Raw genomic sequence first — 21,659 nt, 5'->3', positions numbered from 1 at the left:
TATATATATATATATATATATAGACTGCTGTATGAAAACATCATGGGAAATGCAAACCAAAAAACTGCGATACACACAAAAGAAAGAACAACCCAAACACAACACTAAAGATTGTCATCAAACCACAAGAAAAAAAGAAAGAAAGAGGAAAGGAAGAAAAAAGACGTAAAGAAACAAACCCAAAACAATTAAGAAGATGGTAACATACATATTGATAATCACCTTTAAGGTAAATGGATTAAATGTTCCAACCAAAAGACACAGACTGGCTGAATGGATTCAAAAACAAGACCCATATATGTATGCTGTCTAAAAGAGACCAACTTCAGACCTAGGGACACATATGGACTGAAAGTGAGAGGATGGAAAAGGTATTCCATGCAAATGGAAATCAAAAGAAAGCTGGAGTAGCAATACTCATATTAGACAAAATAGACTTTAAAATAAAGACAGTTACAAGAGACAAGGAAGGACACTATGTAATAATTCAGGGATCAATCCAAGAAGAAAATATGACAAATGTAAATATAAATGTATCCAATGTAGGAGCATCTTAATATATAAGGCAAAAGCTAACAGCCATAAATGGGGAAATCGGCAGTAACACGATAATAGTGGGGGACTTTAACAACCCACATACACCAATGGACAGATCATCCAGACAGAAAATTAACAAGGAAACACAAGCCTTAAATGACACAGTAGACCAGATAGACTTAATTGATATTTATATGACATTCCATCTGAAAGCAGCAGAACACACTTTCTTTTCAAGTGCATGTGGAACAGTCTCCAGGATAGATCATATCTTGGGCCACAAATCAAGCATTGGCAACTTTAACAAAATTGAAATCATATCAGTCATCTTTTCAGACCGCAATGCTATGAGATTAAAAATCAATTACAGAAAAAAAACCTGTAAAAATCACAAACATATGGAGGCTAAACAATATATTACAAAACAACCAAAGAATCACTGAAGAAATCAAAGAGGAGATCAAAAAATACCTAGAGACAAATGACAACAAAAACATGATGATACAAAACCTATGGGACATGGCAAAAGCAGTTCTAAGCAGGAAGTTTATAGCAATAAAATCTTACTTCAGGAAACAAGAAAAATCTCAAACAACCTAACCGTACACCTAAAGCAACTAGAGAAAGAAGAACAACCTAAATCCAAAGTTAGCAGAAAAAATCATAAAGAACAGAGCAGAAACAAATGAAACAGAGATGAAGAAAATAGAAAAGATCAATGAAACTAAAAGCTGGTTCTTTGAAAAGATAAACAAAATTGATAAACCTTAACCAGATTCATCAAGAAAAAAAGGGAGACAACTCAAATCAGTAAAATTAGAAATGAAAAAGGAGAAGTTACAACAAACACCACAGAAATACAAAGAATCGTAAGGGACTACTACAAGCAACTATATGCTAATAAAATGGACAACCTTGAAGAAATGGACAAATTATTGGAAAGGTACAATCTTCCAAGACTGAACCAGGGAGAAATAGAAAATATGAAAGGACCAATCACAAGTACTGAAATTGAAACTGTGATTTAAAAAGTCCCAACAAACAAAAGTCCAGGACCAGATGGCTTCACAGGTGAATTCTATCAAGCATTTGAGAAGAGTTAACACCTATCTTTTTGAAACTCTTCCCCAAAATTGCAGAGTAAGGAACATTCCCAAGCTCATTCTATGAAGCCATCATCACCTTGATACCAAAACCAGACGAAGATACCACCAAAAAACAAAAAAAAAATTACAGGCCAATATCACTGATGAACATAGTCGCAAAAATCCTGAACAAAATACTAACAATCAGAATCCAACAACACATTAAAAGGATCATGCACCATGATCAGGTGGGATTTATCCCAGGGACGCAAGGATTCTTCAATATCTTCAAATCAATTAGTGTGATACACCACATTAACAAACTGAAGAATAAAAACCATATGATCATTTCAATAGATGCAAAAAAAGCTTTTGACAAAATTCAAACTCAGGTATGATGAAAACTCTCCAGAAAGAGGGCATACCTCAACATAATAAAGGCCACATATGAGAAACACACAGCAAACATCATTCTCAACAGTGAAAAGCTGAAAGCATTTCCTCTAAGATCAGGCTCAAGACAAGGATGTCCATTGTTGCCACTTTTATTCAACATAGTTTTGGAAGTCCTAGCCACAGTAATCAGAGAAGAAAAAGAAATAAAAGGAATCCAAATTGGAAAAGAAGAATTAAAACTGTCACTGTTAAAAAAAAAAAAAAGCAAAAAAACCCCCCTAAAAACTGTCACTGTTTGCAGATGACATGATACTACACATAGAAAATGCTACCAGAAAACTACTAGCACTCATCAATGAATTTGGTAAAGTTTCAGGATACAAAATTAATACACAGAAATCTCTTGTATTCCTATACACTAACAACGAAAGATCAGAAAGAGAAATTAAGGAAACAATCCCATTTACCATCACATCAAAAGAATAAAATGCCTAGGAATAAACCTACCTAAGGAGGCAAAAGATCTGTACTCAGAAAACTATAAGGTACTGATGAAATAAGTCAAAGATGACACAAACAGATGGAGAGGTATTCCACGTTCTTGGATTGGAAGAATCAATATTGTCAAAATGACTATACTACCCAAAGCAATCTACAGATTCAGTGCAACCCCTATCAAATTAGCAGTAGCATTTTTCACAGAATTAGAACGAAAAATTTTACAATATATATGGAAAGACAAAATAACGAAAACAATCTTGCAAAAGGAAAAAAAAAAATGGAGCTGGAGGCATCAGTCTCCCTAACTTCAGACTATACTACAAAGCTACAGTCACCAAAACACTATGGTACTGGCACAAACACAGAAATATAGATCAGTGGAACAGGACAGAAAGTCCAGAGATAAACTCACATACCTATGGTCACCTAATCTATGACAAAGGAGAGGCAAGAATATACAATGGAGAAAAGACAGTCTCTTCAATAAGTGGTGCTGGGAAAACTGGACAGCTGTACATAAAAGAATGAAATTAGAACATTCTCTAACACCACACACAAAAATTAACTCAAAATGGATTAAAGATATACATGTAAGGCCTGAGACTATAAAACTCTTAGAGGAAAACACAGGCAGAAACCTATCTGACATAAATTGTAGCAATATCTTTTCTAACCCACCTCCTAGAGTAATGAAAATAAAAACAGAAATAAACAAATGGGACCTAAGTAAACTTAAAAGCTTTTGCACAGCAAAGGAAACCACAAACAAACTGAAAAGACAATCCACCGAATGTGAGAAAATATTTGCAAACAAAGTGATCAACAAGGGATTAATCTCCAATATATATAAACAGCTCATGCAGCTCAGTATCAAAAAAAATAAAAAAACCCAATCAGTAAATGGCTGGAAGATCTAAACAGACATTTCTCCAAAGAAGACATACAGATGGCCAAGAGGCACATGCCAAGATGCTTAACACCACTAATCATTAGAGAAATGCAAATCAAAACCATAATTAGGTATCACCTCACACTGGTCAGAATGTCCAGCATCAAAGAATCTATAAACTATAAATGCTGGAGAGGGTGTGGAGAAAAGGGAACCCTCCTACACTGTTGGTGGGAATGTAAATTGGTATGACCATTATGCAGAACAGTATGGAGGTTCCTTAAAAAACCAAAAACAGAGTTACCATGTGATCCAGCAATCCCACTCCTGGGCATATATCCTGAGAAAACCATAAATCGAAAAGATACATGCACTCCAATGTTCACTGCAGCACTATTCACAATAGCCAGGACACAGAAGCAACCTAAGTGTCCATCGACGGAGGAATGGATAAGAGGATGTGGTACATACATACAATGGAATATTACTCAGCCATAATAAGAATGAAATAATGCCATTTGTAACAACATGGACGAACCTGGAGATTATCATACTAAGTGAAGTAAGTCAGACAGAGAAAGACAAATATCGTATGATATCACTTATATGTGGAATCTAAAAAATGGTACAAATGAACTTATTTACAAAACAGAAATAGAATCACAGATATAGAAAACACACTTATGGTTACCAGTAGGGAAAGGGAGGGTGGGATAAATTGGGAGGTTGGGATTGACATATACACACTACTATATATAAAATCAGATAACTAAGAAGGACCTACTGTATAGCACAGAGAACTCTCTCTACTCAATACTCTGTAATGACCTATATGGGAGAAGAATCTAAAAGTGATTGTATATATGTGTATGTATAACTGATTCACTTTGCTGTACACCAGAAACTATCACAATATTGTAAGTCAACTACACTCCAATAAAATTTAAAAAAAAAATTTTAAAAACCCAGTATCTTTCTTCTGAGCCCTGTTAACTGTGGAGGCTATGAAAATTCCATCTCTAGAACCCAGTGCATCTCTTTACTACATACCTGAAAATCCACTGCTGCTGGTAATAGTTTTAATATATATTTTTAAATATATGTTTTCTGTGACATTGATTGCTCTTTGCTTGAACTGCAATGGAAACTGGTTGACTAATTCTATTTCCTTTTTTTCTACCCCTACTACTTCTCCATTTATCCCACTAGTTAAGAAAAAGGAGGTGAGAAATTGTCAGAATAAGTAGTTCACATGCCAGAAACATCAGACAAAAGGGTATGGCATTTGAGATGACTTGGTGGGATGCAAATGCTAGAGGTATTGGAATACTTATTTCCATGCTTTACAGTTTTTAGAGAAGGGCCATATCTTCCCAGTGGATTTGGCAGAACATTTCCACCAAGGGATGCAATCTGTTGGAAATCCTTTTTTTCAACAAGATTCTCTGGTTCTGTCTTGGTCACCACCCCAGCAAAATTTGCAGATATTTTTTCAGTGGCTGTCTAGCCCCACTCCAAGTATAATGAAGTAGTCATTCATTCAGTAAGCTAAAGAATCAGAAACATTTTTGGTAAGGTTGGCAATACATACTACTGTCCATCTTTTACTACTATATTGAGATGTTTTCTGTGCATCCCTCTACAGCAATCATTGAAAACATGCTATTTTCTTCTGCACTCTATAGAAAGATTTCGCGATTAAGCATTATAGCTTATTGTCCCTGGAAAATAATTTATTGAAGAACAAAGAATTAAAACTGTGACTACCTAATTTTTTACGTTTGTTACAACAATTAATGGGCATAAGATCATCATATAAAATAAGATGTTTACTGAATGTTTATATGTTTCTTTAAAATATAAATAAGCCTATATTCAGTAAACATTCATCCATAGTTGCCACTGCATACAGTCTAGCATTTATTTCTTGTTGCTTTTAAGACTACCACAAATAAACCTTTACCCTTAGAATTTTTTCAAATACAGAATGTACTATTAGTCTTCAACTGTACAGACCTGATGCAAATAATATATCTTAGATATAGTATTAGTTTGAAAACAAAACAGAAAAAAATACATATGAACAACAACAAAAATATCTCTGCATATATTTTAAAAAATTATCTGTGGTACATGATTAAACTCTATGTAGATTGACCAAAACCTTAATAATGGTCATGAGTCAGAACCTTATCAATCTTCTAGAGTGGTTCTGACTGAAAGCCAGCAGAGCAAATTCAATCAAGATTGAGAAGGATGTAGTGGAAATGAAAGAGGCAACAGTCTGGTATTGAGGTAGAAGCTTATCACTGATTTAGGATAGTCCTGCTTTTTTTTTCTTCTTAAATTTACAATTTCCTATTTTCTGATATAATTTTCTAAAATTACAATTTTCTATATTTTCTCCAGGGCATGAGTATTAAATGAAATTGTTATTTAAAATATGTGAAACTCAATGACAATAGCAAATCTCAAGAGTTAAACATCAAACAAAAGGAGTGATTAACAGTACCTCTATGCCAAGAGGAATAAGTAGAGTCATCAAGCTGGCCTCTATATAGTTATGACATCTTGCACCTGTACTTACATGCCCTTTAAAAAATTTACTTGGAAATGTAATATAGGCACTCACAGAAAAGGAATAAAACATATATTCACAGAAGAGATTCACAAGACAAGTCAAATTCTCCCTTTTCTGACTACCATTCCTTCCTCTTTCTCCACTTTTAACCATGTTTGCTCTTAATTCTTATTCTTAGTGCTTCTTGATTATCACCTCTAGATACTCTATAGATTCTCATCTATAAAATGTGATGAGTTATGCACACTTACCCTACCACCCTCTCTCCACTTCTTTCTTCAACTCACCTTACTTTAAATTCTTCTCATGTTAACACTTATCAGTGTAATATTCAATAATATTCTTAATCCTTTATTTCTGGGTCCACTGCCTTTACTCTCTATCAGCTGGATTCCCATATTGTAAGATGAGAAACATTAGCCTACCCACATCTCTATACCCGCCCTTCCTTACCTCCTGACTCTGTTATCTATGTCATCATTTAATATTGCCAAGTTTTATAATATATATTCTCCTCTGTACATATATCAAAGTCTTCTGTGTGTCTAGTTTTATTCTAAACCTTGAATACCATTGACTAGAATGTATGATATGATTGTGTAGGAATGATCAATTGTACAACCAAGTTGTATGACTGTATCTGTAGGAAAAGTAATATAATCTTATTGTCACTAAATCTGTGCCACTTGAAGAATGTTCCAAGCATCAAAGTCCAACGGTTTATCTTACTCAATGCTCCAAAAAAAATTGCTCAAAATAGTTGAAAATTGTAGTTTGTTTTTTGCAAAACCATGATTTTACCACATTGCACTTTTTGCAAAGTTTTTAATTGCCTTTCTTTCTTATTTTTGGTAGAAGAGATATTAAGAGCTTCCACTTTTCCAATAATTAGAATTTACTATATTCTTGAAGACATTCTTCATTCTCATGTAAATCAATGCTTTCTCGTTTTTCTGAAAAACTATAATTCTGGGGGTCCACTGAACCCCTAAGTTACTTCTGTTTGTTAAATCCCGTGTCTTTCTTAGATTTTTCTTTAATTTTGCTGCAATAATTTAATTTTTCTTTTTGTTCTTAAAAATAGGTACATGGGAGATGAACTTTTTTAGATTTTGCAGATTTTAAAATATGTTTTTGTCTTAAATTTATTGATAGTTTGGTTGGGGGCACAAAGTAATTTCTGGGTTCTAAATCATTTTCACTCAGAATTCCTAGTAGCATAATTATGTTAATAAAAAGACTGATTTAACTCAGATTCGTATCTTTTCACTGGCAACATATGTGCTCGATGCAAGCCTTTTAACGCCATCTCTGTATCTTTGATACTTGTACCAATCTATCCAGGTGTGAGTCTTCTTCCTCTCTACATACACAATTTGTGACTAAGAGGAAAGTCTCTCAGGCAAGACTATGTTCTAGAGCTGGGTGTGCCACTAAATGGTGGGACCTCCTGTAAGTTAAAAACCGAATCATATTTCACTTTATTCAGTTTTAAAATGATAACCGTTTAACTCTTAGGTTAATAATAAACATATCATAGAATTGTTGGAAAAATTTAAACAGCACATTTAAAGAACTCAGAAAACATGAACTATTATTTCATTTTCCTCAGCACTCAGCAGATCCTTTCAATCTGAGTGCATTCTGGGCCTTACCTTAGCTTATTTTTTTTCTCTGATAATTTCTTCCCGTCTATTAACATAGCTTTCCCTTCCTGGACCTCCTATTAAGTAGATATTGTTCTTTCAGGATTGATTTTCCACACCTTTCATTATTTTTTTCAAGCTGCGTGTTTCGTTCTTTATCTTGGTATATTTTCTTAATCATGATTACTAGAACAGTGATTTTGCTTGTTTTGTCTTGAAGCAAGTATTTTCCATTTTCAAGAAACTTTTCTTGTTATCTGGTAAGATACAAGATGACAGCCTGTTCTTGTTTATTTGAATCTAATTTGCTTAAAATTTAATTTATATTAACTTAATTTAAATTGGTGGATACTAATTAGAATTCTTAAAATGTCCCTTTCTTTTCCATGAATTAAATGTTTTCACTCCTATTTTTACTTGCTCCACTTGTTCATCTTGGTCCTTTGTCTTATTTGTTTTTTTGGTTTTATTTTTATCAAATGTCAGGTGTTCACTGGTTGTGTATTAATATTTATGGATAAGAACGATATTGATTGATATATCGATATATAAATGGTTCTGGTTTTCTCTCCATTTAGTGAGTCCATTCCTCCCATACTCTTTTCCCCTAAATAGAAGGAATTACTATGGGCTCCATGTAACAGGGTCTACTGAGGTGCAGGTTTCCCTTTGGGATGACCAATGGAGGTGTAGAGAGAGGCATACTGTCCCCCCATATTAATAGAGTGAAAAGTTTATTTTGGAAATGGAGGGTTAGCATATTTCCCACTTGATCCCTCTACCTTTCCTTTTTCTCCTTCATCCCACCACATCTCTGCCTGGAGTTGCCTCCAACTCTGCTTTGCTTTTCTCTCATCGTCACCATACACACTAGGGTTTTTAGCTTTCCCCAGAATTTACCTGGTTTTAACCTGGACATCAAGCGTCCTGCTGAGATCTCCACATGCGGGTAATGGTGACAGAGCCACCACGAGTGTTTTAATTCCAGAGCTATCTGAAATCTTGATTCAGAATATAAAGATGTTATTCAGTCTACTTTCTGCTGGCTTCAGGGCAAAAGGGCAGGTTTGTGGCACAGGTCAGATACAGATCAATGCTTTATGGCGTTCTTCCTTTGGCCAACCCAGAGCCAGTTTGCATACCATCTTCCTGTCCATCTGTTTGCCCCAAGCCCCATATTTAGATGGCCCTGGATCACTCTCTGGTATATGGAGCTTTTCCTGAGGACTCCCATTGGAGTGGCCTCTTCATATAAGGGGTGCCTCCAGGTTGATTTCTCTTTTTGCAGTTTCAGATTCAGTTGCCACAATGGTGATCGGTGGAGTTGAGGAATTCGCCCCTATAATTTTTCTCCCTCTCATGCCCATGTTGCTCCAGTTTGCAGGACTGGGCTATTGCTCAGTGTTACCTTGACCCTGAAACACATTCATGTCTGCCTGTTAGCTCCCTGTGGACAACTCTCCCGAACAGAAGCCACTGCCCATGTGGTTTCCGGCCAAAATGTTCCTGCAACCCATTCCCATCACTATCCTTTGTCAATATCCTTTGGGGATCCTGGGCCCTTCCATTCACTGCCAAAACCACATATCAACTTGGATTTGGTGCCTGGACATCATGGAAGGAATGTTATTATTGGTTTACCACCCAGATCTGCTCCAATTCAACCCTCCCTCTCCTTCCGCCACCATTGTACTGCTCCGTAAGTCCTGGGATATGATACATACCTCCATCAGACCCCACTGTTATTCAGTACTTCTGTTATACCAGATTTATTTTCTAAAAATATTCAATGGTAAGGAAATTTAGTTTTTCTCCTTTGGGCTCAGAAATTTCCAAGAAAGTGATACTCAGTTCTAATCATGAAACTGATTCCTCAAAGAAAAGCTCACTCCTGATCTGTGCATTTCTAAAAAGAGAACTGTGTTGTGGAGAGCAGATCTCCAGCCCAGCTAGTCTTTATTGTAGAAAACATTTCCTATGGAAAAGTCAAACAGAAGAACAGAAGAATATTAGGGCCAGAAGTGACCTTAATAATCACCCAATCCAAACTTTTCATTTTATAAGCTGAGGCCAGAGGTGTTAAGTGGCTGATTTAAGGACTCTTAGTTTCTTAGTGACAGAGCCAATACTAGAACCCAAGTCTTCTGCCTGACAGAATATAATTATATTTATAAACTTACATTACAGGTATATAATTCCTATTTCTAACAAAAGTTATAAGCATGAGAATAGCTAACATTCTTTGCTCACTTACTATAGGCCTGAGCCTGTGCTAAGCAGTACACAGCCATTAACTCATTCAATCTTTATAATAACCCTGTGAAGCAGGTAGCATTATCGTTTCTACTTTACAGACAAGGACACTGGCCGTTTGTTTGCTGTGAGGATTATGAACAGCCACCAAGATCAAAGCCTAACTCAGAATGCAGGCCGCGTTTCTGTTATCACACAGGGAGAAGGGAGGACCAAAAAACAATCATACAGCTTGAAATTTATATTGTATTCTCATTTTTGTTTGTCATGACAACTCACTGGGCTGTCAGGCCATGAGCTGAAAATGAAGCTGAAAAACTGCATTTGTTATCACATAACAAATTACTTCTCTTCCCGGATTTACCTGGATTCGATGAACAGACAGAAGACCTAGCTTACTACTTAATACCGCTAAACCAGGGCATCCAGGTTTTCATATTTCTATTCATTTTTCTGCTTATCTTCTTATCTATGGGTCCCTAAGACCTCCTTCTCAGGCTCCCGTCCCAGGACTCTTAGGTCAGAAGAAGGCTGACAGTGAGGAATGAGGAAGAATCCCAATTTTGTGGGTGAGCACAGTTATTACCTGGAGTCTCGGGACTAGTGAATGTCAGCCGTCTTGTCTCAGCGGCCTGGGGAACAAAAGGCTAAATGCAGTCATTCCAAAGGAATCTGCAGATTGTCTGGACCACCTCCCTTGCCATCCACGATTAACCTTCTCTTCATTGGGATGCTTTTTATCTGGCTTGACTGTGTTTCTCCTTTAAACTGGAAGTCTGAGCATTTCGTGGGGAGAAGACACAGGAGAGGGGATGTGCCTTGGTTGTGGGTGTTTTTTTAACAAGTTCTCTAAAAACCTTAAAAAAGACCTTTTAAAAAAATCTCTGGGAATTACCTTCTTTTTTGCTTTAAAACGCAAACAGAATGCTCAATGATCCACCCTAGTTCATGAGATACACCCCTTAGGGTACAGAAGAACGATTTTGTTTTAGGCACCTAACCTAAACAGAATATCTTATTTCTGTAAAAAGAAACTTCTCTTACTGTAGCTAAAAGTATGCAGATACATGGAAAATATACATTAGACACATTAACATAAAGACAACAATTATTAGCGCATATATATATATATAATAAATATGTTCCTATGTAAAAAGTCTTAGAGTAAGCTTTTACTTTTCTTCCAAGAACACCAGGAAATTGCCATTTTGAAAGTCAATTCCAAACATCTTCAAAATGTAAACCATGGGGAAAAAGCAAGAAGCTTTAAACAAAGACCCAAGTCTAGTGAAGAGCCTGAAAGAAGACCTCTCCTTCGGTTTGGAATTCTAAAATGTTTCTGCGGGATCCTAAACATGGTAGGGAACCACCTGTCAGGGACCCACATTCACTTATTCAGATCAAGGAATCATACATCTAGCTGTACCGTTTGCACATACATTTAATGCCCTCTTGGCATTCAAATGAAAGATATTGAGGACACTGCCTGTGTCCACAATATGGTGGGCTCAAATCTGCAAAGTAGAAAATATGCTATTGCAAAGTCAACATATGGTTCCCCCATAATATAGATCTGCCTAAACACTGCAGAGAGCATATGGTGAGAGAATTTTGTTGACACAGTGGTAGAGTCAGGGACAAGAAGCTAGCTGACTTGGGGCTGACTGCCTTTCCATTTTCTACTACAGAAGGAAGTCAAGAAAGAATTTTGTCTTAAACACACATGCACACTAACTGAAAAATAAAAACAGTGTTTCTTTTCAGTTGCAGAATGATATACTTATTTCTCCTGGAAATGTCAGAGAGAAATAAGAAGTATGTATGGCTCCTGCTAAAAGATGGCCTTATAGAAATTTTCTTCTCATAAATTATTCAACTTGGTGTAGTAAACACTCTTTGGGGATAACTTTTGAGTTCAAAAACCATCTGCTTTTCTCCAGTGATTGAACTCTGAGCCACAGTTTGGTTCTCCACCCACCATGGTTAAATTTAAACTATGTGATCCTGAATCCCCTGGCCAGAGCTGATTACCCTGGCGGAGACAATCAAATTCTCTCTCCCAGAAATTGAGAATTGGGATTGAACAAGAGCAGGTCATTCGTTTGTGAGCTTCACTGGCACCAAATATAGAACCTTGGAATGTGTGGGTGGTCAGGATTCTCTGCAAAAATAAAGGAGAGAGAGAAACAAATGAGTCTTTCTTCTAACTGAAAGACTTGTTTTTTTGGGGCCGCAACTTGTGGGATCTTCGTTCCCCAACCAGGGATTGAACCTGTGCTATGTGCAGTGAAAGCATGGAGTCCTAACCACTGGACTGCCAGGGAATTCCCTAACTGAAAGACTCAATACTCATAGTGTATTGAGATCCTATGAGGGCATGAATTATAAATACCAAGATGAAGGGGAGAGAAGGGTAAAGTTGGAAGACGTTGCGGATTGTCTTTTAATCCTCCCCCTCCTCCACTAATTATTTTGATCATATACTGCTAATTTCTTCAACTAAATGCTTTTCTTCAAACAGAGTCTCACCAGGGAAAAATTTCTTCTTAAGTTTCTCTTTGTACCTCTCTCCAGCCCCACCCAGCACAGTCCTGGGATTCACAGGAAGTCAACCTATGTTTATTATTGATTTAAAAAATACTTTTCAGAATAATTTTCCATAATTCCAAGTGAGGTGATTTCCACTTTTCCCTCCAGCTCCACTTCCTCCACTGTCATTTTCCCCCCAGGTGGGGAGTTAGGGAACTGCAAAAACCAATGAACAGAAGGCAGATTCCTTGTATAGAAAGCGTGCCTGCCCTCATAGGGAATGTGCCACTGGAATTTATTGCTGAATGGTTGGCCATTCTGGGGAAAGTCCCTCGCAGTCGTATGATTTAGTCATCCTTGAAAGGCGACGGCTGATAAGTCATTTTTTACAGAACCAAGAGCAACTGTTTTAAGATTTGCAGAGCGAATTTATGCAATGTAACAATGTAATCACCTGCAGTTAATTTCTGTAATGAAAAGATAGTCTCCCAAAGCCTGGCTTCTTTGTAAAAATGAATGTTTCTACGCGTTCTTTTTCTGAAAGAAGGAGTTATACCACAATTTAAGCGGAGAAATTGCAGCACAGATTCGTCTTCTTAGTGGGAGAGAGACCTCAGATAAAATTCAGAGAATTTAGTGAGAGCAGCAGAACAAAGAAGATATAATACGAGCGACGATGATTTCAGCTTTCCTTCTAATGTGAAAAGACAGCTGAATTGAGGTACTTGGGCCACCCACTGCTGGAAGCAAATGCTTGAATCCTCAGTACCTTTGATTCACTGGTTTGTGGAGGTGAGAATGTAGCTCTCACAGCATGTACTGCAGAAGTAAGTTAAATTTCGTCTGTTCATCTTTTCCTACCCTTTGCCTACAGAATATTTCTAATTGAAGTCTCTGCTGAGGTAGCAGCCTAATATCTACACGGAAACATTATTTAGAAGCTTTTGTGGGGTTGTTGGGCCTTATCCATCCCTTTGAGAATGAGATGCATTTTAGAGTTTTTGTTGGGCTTATTTGCTGCTGCCACTGTTGCTTGTTCCGTATCTCTGACAGCAGTGGATTAGAGTGGCGTTCCTTCCTAAGATATGTAAGATAATTTCAGAAACAATGAAAACACTATGACGTGGCTCTTGGGTAACTTCAAACTGTAACTCCTTACCCATTTGTTCACTCTTTTCTCACTCCAATGAATGGTGCAAAATACTTTAAAGTAAAGGATTATACTTTCAAACAAATGATTACATTTCTTTGTCTTACAAGCATATCCCTTGCCTCAGAAAAGTATTTTGCCACAAAATATATTATCTACCTAAGAATCAGGGAAATACATATAATCAGCTCTTCTAGACGATGAAATTCAAGACTACACCTTTGTTTTTTGCCTTCAACCTTAACTTTTCCTAACTACCAGTTACTCCTCAGCATTTTATAAGAACATCAGTTTTGTCTGTCCCTTCAATTATTGCTTCTAGGCAACTTCTTTATCTTGGCAGCAACTTACTTCACACAGAGCCAGCGCCTGGTATTTCTTTTAAGATGAAAACCACTCTTCACCCAGGAGGAGGATGGTAGGGGTAGGACACCTTTACACAGGAGGAGGGTTCAGTTTTCAATAGGTGTCATAAAGTCAGGAGAAGGCTGGTAGCTGACATTCCCCAGGGAGCAAGGCCCCAAACCAAGTCATTAATGGTTGGACATGGCCTAATGCACTTCCTTCGTGTAAATGATACACTGAACCATGAACCAACCTGTGGCACTGGTTGCAATGCAATAAACATTTCCTGAGAAATAATGCCCTAAAATGAAAACTATATCAATAGTATATGGATATACCCAGTGAGGAAGCCTTGATTATTTTCCTTCTCTCCATCATCACTACTGCTTCTCTCAGTCCGGGTTTGAATATCTGCAGTGGCTTCCTTGATGTTCACCTAGTCCCAGGATCCCTTTTTGTCCTCCACCTTACTGTTGCCAGCATAAACTGCTACAAAGCATATTTGATCGTGTCTATCTCCATTGATTAAAAACACGGATTATCTCTTTCTCGAGCATGTTCATAAAACCAGGGTGAGGCCCTACAGATCATAGGAGTTCAAAAACCCGTCCCAGTCTGTCCCCAAAGTGCAAAATCCTTGACTACTATCCCCATACAGGCAATAGCAAGATATCCAAAAGTCCAGTTTTCCTTCTTCCAAGGATATTTGCCTTTCCTCCCCTTGACAGGGATCCTTATATATACCTTGAGTGCTGTAGGAAAGCACCACCGGATCGGTCCAATGTCATTACACTGAATGCAGTGAATGAATGACAGAGGAGCAGTGGTTTTTGGGGAAAACAATCTTCCCTCTACCCTTCTGAGTTCTAAGCTGAGACCCTTATAATAAAAGCCAGATTAACAAGAGAAAAACAAACAGAGGGGTATTAACATGTATACCTCATGTATGTAAATATATACGGGAGATATGCGGGGAAAATTGTGTAACTCCCAAGGTGGCTTCAAATTCAGGCTTAAATACCATCCTAATAGGCAAAAGATAGGGGAATGTAGGCCTCTTAGGGGAGTGTAAATAACCTTTAGAAAAGATAAATTGGCCCTTAGAATAACAGACGGGAGATATGATAGCTTGTGACAAAGTTCATCTGGGTGTGGTGTCAGCTTCTAGTCTCCTGTGGTGAGAGTCAATCTTCCCTGGTTGATGAAACTCTCTGGGAGGGGATTTATGATAATAGAGTTCCTTTCGCAGTATCTGTCTTTAGGCAGATAGGAGGAGTTCAGAGAAAGTTCCTCCCCACATTAGCTGTTTTTTAGGTCCCTAAGTTCAAAATAACCAATATGCCCAAGGAACATGTTTCGGGGTGGCATTATTCTGCTACCCTTCACTCACTTGACAATTTGTGTCCCAAGCCAAGAAATGGACTGAATCCCATCTTCCATAGCAGTTATCTGTTATGAAGCAGTGCGATCATCTGTAATAACAAATATTATGGGGAGGGATACTTACTCCCCAGTGATTTGCTTAATGGACAGGCGCCAGCCGAGCGGGCTGGAGACATCTGAATTAAACTCTTTAGATCTCCTTGGCCTCATGGGGAGGACACGGCAACGATAATCAGTTACTGCAGACAAGTGCTGCTGCACCAAAGTGGCTCAGGAATGGTAAGTTTTTCTGGCAGAAGAGGGAGGGAGTTAAGTTTCTTCTGCAGGAGATTTGGACTACATGATGGGGCACTCCCCCAACAGGTAAGGTTGACCATATCATTTTGGTCCAAAAGTCAGTAACGAAGGCAGGTTCTTTATCTCTTGCAGCTATCACCAGTTCTGGCGCCAAGCCCTTTTGTAACAGTAATGGGCGGAACAATTACTTCTCAACAACAGGATCAATCATAGGCCCTCAAGAAAGTACTACAGATCTATAAATGCATTTATTTATCATGCATATTAATTCTTAAATGCAAATCAGCCCCGTGAATGCTGGGAAGACTGAGTCCAATGTCTACCACATCACAGAAATGTAATTACCAAGCCCAGTGATAAGCCTCTCTCAGAGTGGAACTACTCTTTTCTCCCAAAAAGATTAAGACCGTTTTCCTCATTCATTTCCCTTTCTAAGTATGGCAAACATAAGTGATTCCAAGGTGGTATCTAGTCCCCACCTATTCTTTAACATGAGAGGGCAGTATCCATTGCCAAAGAAGAGAACAAAAAACAAACAAAAGCAGTAAAAACGTAATGATAACAACAGAAGCACAGCACTTAATAACTTGTAAGAGCTTGCCTCAACCTACATCTTGACCTTTAACTCTTGTCAATGCTACAGTTGAATCCTACTCGTCAATTATAGCATTATCTGCAATTTCACAAAGCACCCTATTGTGAGAATTGCTCCAGTTGCTACCTAGAATGTCCTCTCTCGTTCCAAGCCCACCTGGTGACATCTCACTCATTTTTCAGGAGCCTGTTAAAGAATACTTTCACCCTTGACTCAGATCCAAGCCTTGCCTGAGGTCCTGGCAGATCTGAACACTCTATTTTTTGCTACTTCTGCACTGCCTCTATCAATGCACTTTTGTTGTGTTGTACCTAATTAGCTACATGTCTGTAAATTCTCTGTGATATGGACTTTTCAGGGCAAGGAATTATCTAATTCATTTCTCTGTGTCTGTTATCAAGACAGTGCCTGGAAAATAATGGATCTCTAAAGAGAAATGTTTATTCAATCAAATAACTCTCATTGATTCAAAATGGTTGAAATGGGATGGGGAAATATTCAGAATAACTGATATTCTAATTAACTTAGTAACCTGCATACCATAAAATTGATTACAGTGTTTGTCCAATTGCATATAATTATTTACCTATAAGGTTTAAAGTATCTGTAATATAACTTTATATTTTATTAATATTAAGCATGTACTGTGGACATTGGGTGAGCACCATATCTTCCAGGCCATATCTGGGGGTAAAATGAAACCCTGACACTGTTGGCTGGGGCCTATATGACAGTTATTTATACCAAATGCCATGAGAATTAAGTCTCCTAAGAGCACTGTCTCTATCATCTCCTCTTGTTTCTAGCCCCTCAGCTGCTGATACCCTGTGTACTATGAACAAACAATTGTTCGTAGGACCACGTGTTCCCCACTCATCACTTTTCCTTGGGAAGGAAAGCTTGGCACATACAATGCCACTCCCCATGCCCCCAACACATTTTCTCTCCTTTGGGGAAGAGAAGTATACTGTTTGCTGAATGAGTTTGGCAGAGGGAAGTGGGACTGTATGGCTCAGCCCCTGTCAAATCATCTCTGAGGCTGCTTTCTGGTCTGTTCTCTGAAACGCAGCAAGTGGACTGCCCTGCAGGGGTGTCCTGCAGTGGACCAGTACAGCCAGGGGCTGCCTGGGTAAGTCTGCCTAACTGATCAGTTAAAAATCTCAGTAAGGCCCTCTGGCTACACCTAGAAATCTTGTCTTCCACTCCATGTTTGGTTCATAGTAAAGGGTTTTGTTTATTGGTTTGTTTTTTTAAATCTTTGCTTCTTGTGTCTGTCTTTCAACTGGCTTTGAATTCTGGAGAGGGAAAAAGATTGTAATTCATTCACCCTTCCCTCTAAAACCTGAACAATTATTCCACAGAGCTCATAGTGAAGTCACTTTCTTTGGTTTCTATTGACTATTTTTTCACTCTAAATCCACGTCACAAGAGAATGATGGACTCTGTGCCCTGCCTCTTGACTGAACCTGGAGTATTGCCTTGAGATAAACTTTGTCATCTGGAGTCCCTCTCCCTCAAGAGATACCTGGTCATTTGCAAATGGAACACAAAGTTTTACTTGTCGATTCTCTACACACGCCCAAGTCTACCTAAACCCTCTGGTCAGCTGCCCAGTATTAAGTTTGCATTCCTACAAGAAAAAAAAAATCAACAGAATCTGTCGAAATTCTTTAAAATTCTGAATATATGAACATGTTTGATTGAAGCAAGTAACTGATTCATTTTATGTTGTGCAAAAGGGTTAGTCCATTATTATTAATGATGATTATAAAACAATGTACAGAGTATGAAAATGCTGAGCAGCTTATAAATAGAGAGGACAGTTATTGTTCATCATCCCCTCCAGACGTGGACCCTCTTAGCCAAGTAAAACAGTCATTGCTGAGTCTGATATGCATGTTCCAGTCATGAAAAAACACTTCTTAAGGTTAGAGCACCCTTTTGTATAAATTTTTATAGACTGGATAGCCTAACTTAAATAATGTTATCCTCCACCCATGGCCATGGGGTGCCTTAAATAGTCCTTAAAGCATAGCTTCCTTTTCTTGTATGAAAGAGCCCTTCCCTAAAATGCAGGGCTAGGTTATAGTTCCAGCTAATATGTTCATCTCAGTCTCACGTACCTCATCTCCCTGTATCTACATGAGTGACTTCTACATGGCTGGCTTCTCACAAGTCTTTTTAAACGCAGCTCTTTCTCTCTTGTTTGATTATGGAGACACGATGATCAGGAAGGCGGTTTTACCAGAACGGAGTTACTGTCATTTCCCAAACACGGAAGACTCCACTGAACATCTGGTGGTAGACAGAAACTGTTTGTGCGCTTCCAGGGCGAAAAGTAAAGCCCTTTCATTCTTTCAACTGTGTCTCCCTTCAGTTGTCTTGGTGATTTCTTTGCTCATCTGTCATCACAGGTGGTCCTTACTCTTCACCTGTTTCCTCTTCCTCCATTATTTATTGAGTGACTTTGCTTGTGATGATATAAACACAAGACAGGCTTCAGTGGTCATGGATAACTATAGGATGAGGGTGCTGAAAAACTTTCCTGTAAGAAATTCCCCTTCAGTGAGTTAATTTACAGGAGGACAGTGAGGCAGTGGGTGACTTTTGATCATGCCACAAAACATAAGCATTAAGGACAACCATTCCGGGTATCCTTTGGAGTTGATTTCAAGGTTTTCAATATAACATCCATTCAATGTTCTTTACGTTTGTGAAGACAGCCCTCCACCTTCCAGCTAGTGTTCTCCCATGAGAGCACATTCTAAAATAGCATGTCACTCTTTATTCACAATGACTGCCCAGTGCCCTTCAGCCCCTGCCATAAAACTTGGCAGTTACACTCAGCATATTCCTCTCACACATTCTGCTGGGAAAGCCTTCCTCAGTTTGGCATTGCTTTCTCTCCCCTTTGCTTTGGCGGTGAATATGAAAAAGCATTCATTATGCAGATTTTCAAACCGTAATCTGGCCCTGCGTTCATCATCTGAGCTGCCTCTATTTCACGGTAATGTCACATGAACCCTATTTAGCATATTTATCTGGTTTTTAAGTTTTTAAATTTTGGTGGGTTTTAGTAGCAATGGAGTTGACAAAATGTGATGGTTTAGGAGTTCTCTACCCAGATGCCGTTTTCTTCCAGCTTTGGAATATTTTCTCGAGGAACGATAGAGAAATGTTTTAGTAAGGTTGCCTGTGAATGTCCTTGACTAGTCTCTTGCTGCCATAATCAATCTGAACTATCTTTATATATAATTCACTTGTTCTTCCATCTTACAGTGCATTCAACACTGCTTCTATTTCCACATGTGTGAAGGTCATTTCTTTGGTCCACAAAACATCCCTTTCTTAATAGTACTGTTTGTTGGCACATATCAATTTGCTTGAGATTGACTCATGTGTTGGGGGCTAGGCTAGATTCTTGCTTTGCTCTTGCCTGTGCATAAAAGCCCAATCCCAGATAAAGTCTTTCTGCTTTGAGGTGTGCAAAACATGGAGCACACTGAGGAAAAAATAAGGATTAACATAGGAGTATTGCACCAGGATTAGTATGTCAGGGTGCTAGTTGGAGCTTCTAACTAGTACTGTGACCTTAGCCAACCACTTCACCTCTCCTCTGAGACCAGCATTCTCCTGTATAAAATAAGGATATTGGACTATGTGATTTCAAATACTTATTCTCATTCTAGTGTTCTAAGTTTCTAAGTGGTGTTATTGCTGGTGTGGCAAAAAAAAAAAAAAAAGTCACAAATCAAAACTACCTTTGCAGAATAGTAAAATTCTTTCATATGCTGACTGCTTTTCTATCATATAGATTACATTATCACGTGGCTGATAAGAATATATACAACAGTGCTGTCTCTAACACTCCAACAAAACCAAGCTCTAACATATTTCAATTTATCTCAGCACTTTTGGCATATTTTTTCACATGGAGCTTTTCCACATTAGCTGCTTATGATCTTGTGTAGGAAAATATCAGATTATCTCATTTAAGCCAAAGGGATGGGGGGGAGGGAAATTCTTAATACAGCTATTCTTTCAAGCAGGTAAATTATTTCAGACATTCTAGCTTTTACAAAAGTTCTACAGGTCAGAGTCCCCTTTTTTTCTTTTCAAGCAGTAATTTTGTAAAGGCTTACAATATGTTGGTGGTTATTATACTAAACTCCAGAAATGTAAGTTATGCTATGGAAATTTCTAGTAATGTGTGGCATTATATCTGAGGACATCTTCAGACATCTCCAATTTTTCCATCAGATAGAATCAGGTATAAAACCAGTTGGGGATAATGAGAAGCGGAGGAAATCCTAAGACTGGAATAGGAAAAGAAGGGAATAAGTAGAAAGTTCCCACTCTCACACCCTCCCCACCCCTCCACCGCAAAAAAAAGTCTATCTCAAGGGGTCTTGCAAATCATAAAGGAAGCTGAGAATACAACAGAACCTCAGAATTTTCCTCCTGCTTCCCTAAAGAAGCTGATGATATGTCTGGAAACATGATGGGACACAGAAAGCAAAGCCATAAAAGCAAAAAATTCATTAACATCTGGATAAAGGACTAGACTTGGAAAAATGTCCCCCAATACATAGGACACGTGCAATGAACCAAGACAGGTCTGTAGGTTCGCAGTTTGAACTGGAAGAGAGAGGGCACCCAAAAGGTTTCTGGTGAGCCGGGTCAGTAAACGGAAAAACGTGGAGTTGCCATATCAATGGGTTAACATGTATTAGATGTCACTGAAAACCTAGTTTTCTGGATATTTAATTTCATTTTAATAAAAAAATATTTGATAGATTCTCTTTCAACTCCCGTGGCTCTGACTGTATTTTTCCTATAAAATTTTAAATTCATGGTCGGGAATGGAAACATTTTATATGGGAAGTGACAATAATACATGTGTGTTTTTCCTGAGTTTTCTGCTTTGTTGGTTGTGGCCTTTGGGGGGAGGAAGGTGTGTCATTCGATCCACTGGAAAATCCCAAGAAATGGGATTATATTTTCCTTTTCTCAGTTGAAGAAACCTACAACCACTTAAGGTTAAGTGACTCGTCTATGACTTGTCACAAAGCCAAGAAGTGGCAGAGATGGGACCAACACCGTAGTTCCCAGCTTCTCAAACCTTCACCAGGTACCTATGTTCCTTCCATCAACATTCTAAAATTAAAAAAATAATAATTTCTCCACTTCAAATTCAGAATAATCAAAACAGCTTTGCCCCCTTAATTCTTCTATGGAACCTCTTTACAATGTCTTTTAAAATCACCTGTAAGCTGTGGTATGATGAAGAGCACAATGACCTTTTATTTGAAGTACTGAATCTAAATCACACTTACCCCACTAAGTCCCGTGAGCGCTTGGATACCTCATTTAAGACTCTAAGTTTTAGCTGATCTGTAGAATGAGAATCAAAATATCACCCCTCTGAGGTTAAGGGGGATTAAATTAAGTAATCTATTCAAAAACACTTTG

This window comes from Neophocaena asiaeorientalis, unplaced genomic scaffold, assembly GCF_003031525.2.
Source record: "Neophocaena asiaeorientalis asiaeorientalis breed wild unplaced genomic scaffold, Neophocaena_asiaeorientalis_V1.1 scaffold171, whole genome shotgun sequence".
NCBI lineage: Eukaryota > Metazoa > Chordata > Mammalia > Artiodactyla > Phocoenidae > Neophocaena > Neophocaena asiaeorientalis.
Note: the sequence above shows the minus strand (reverse complement) of the source record.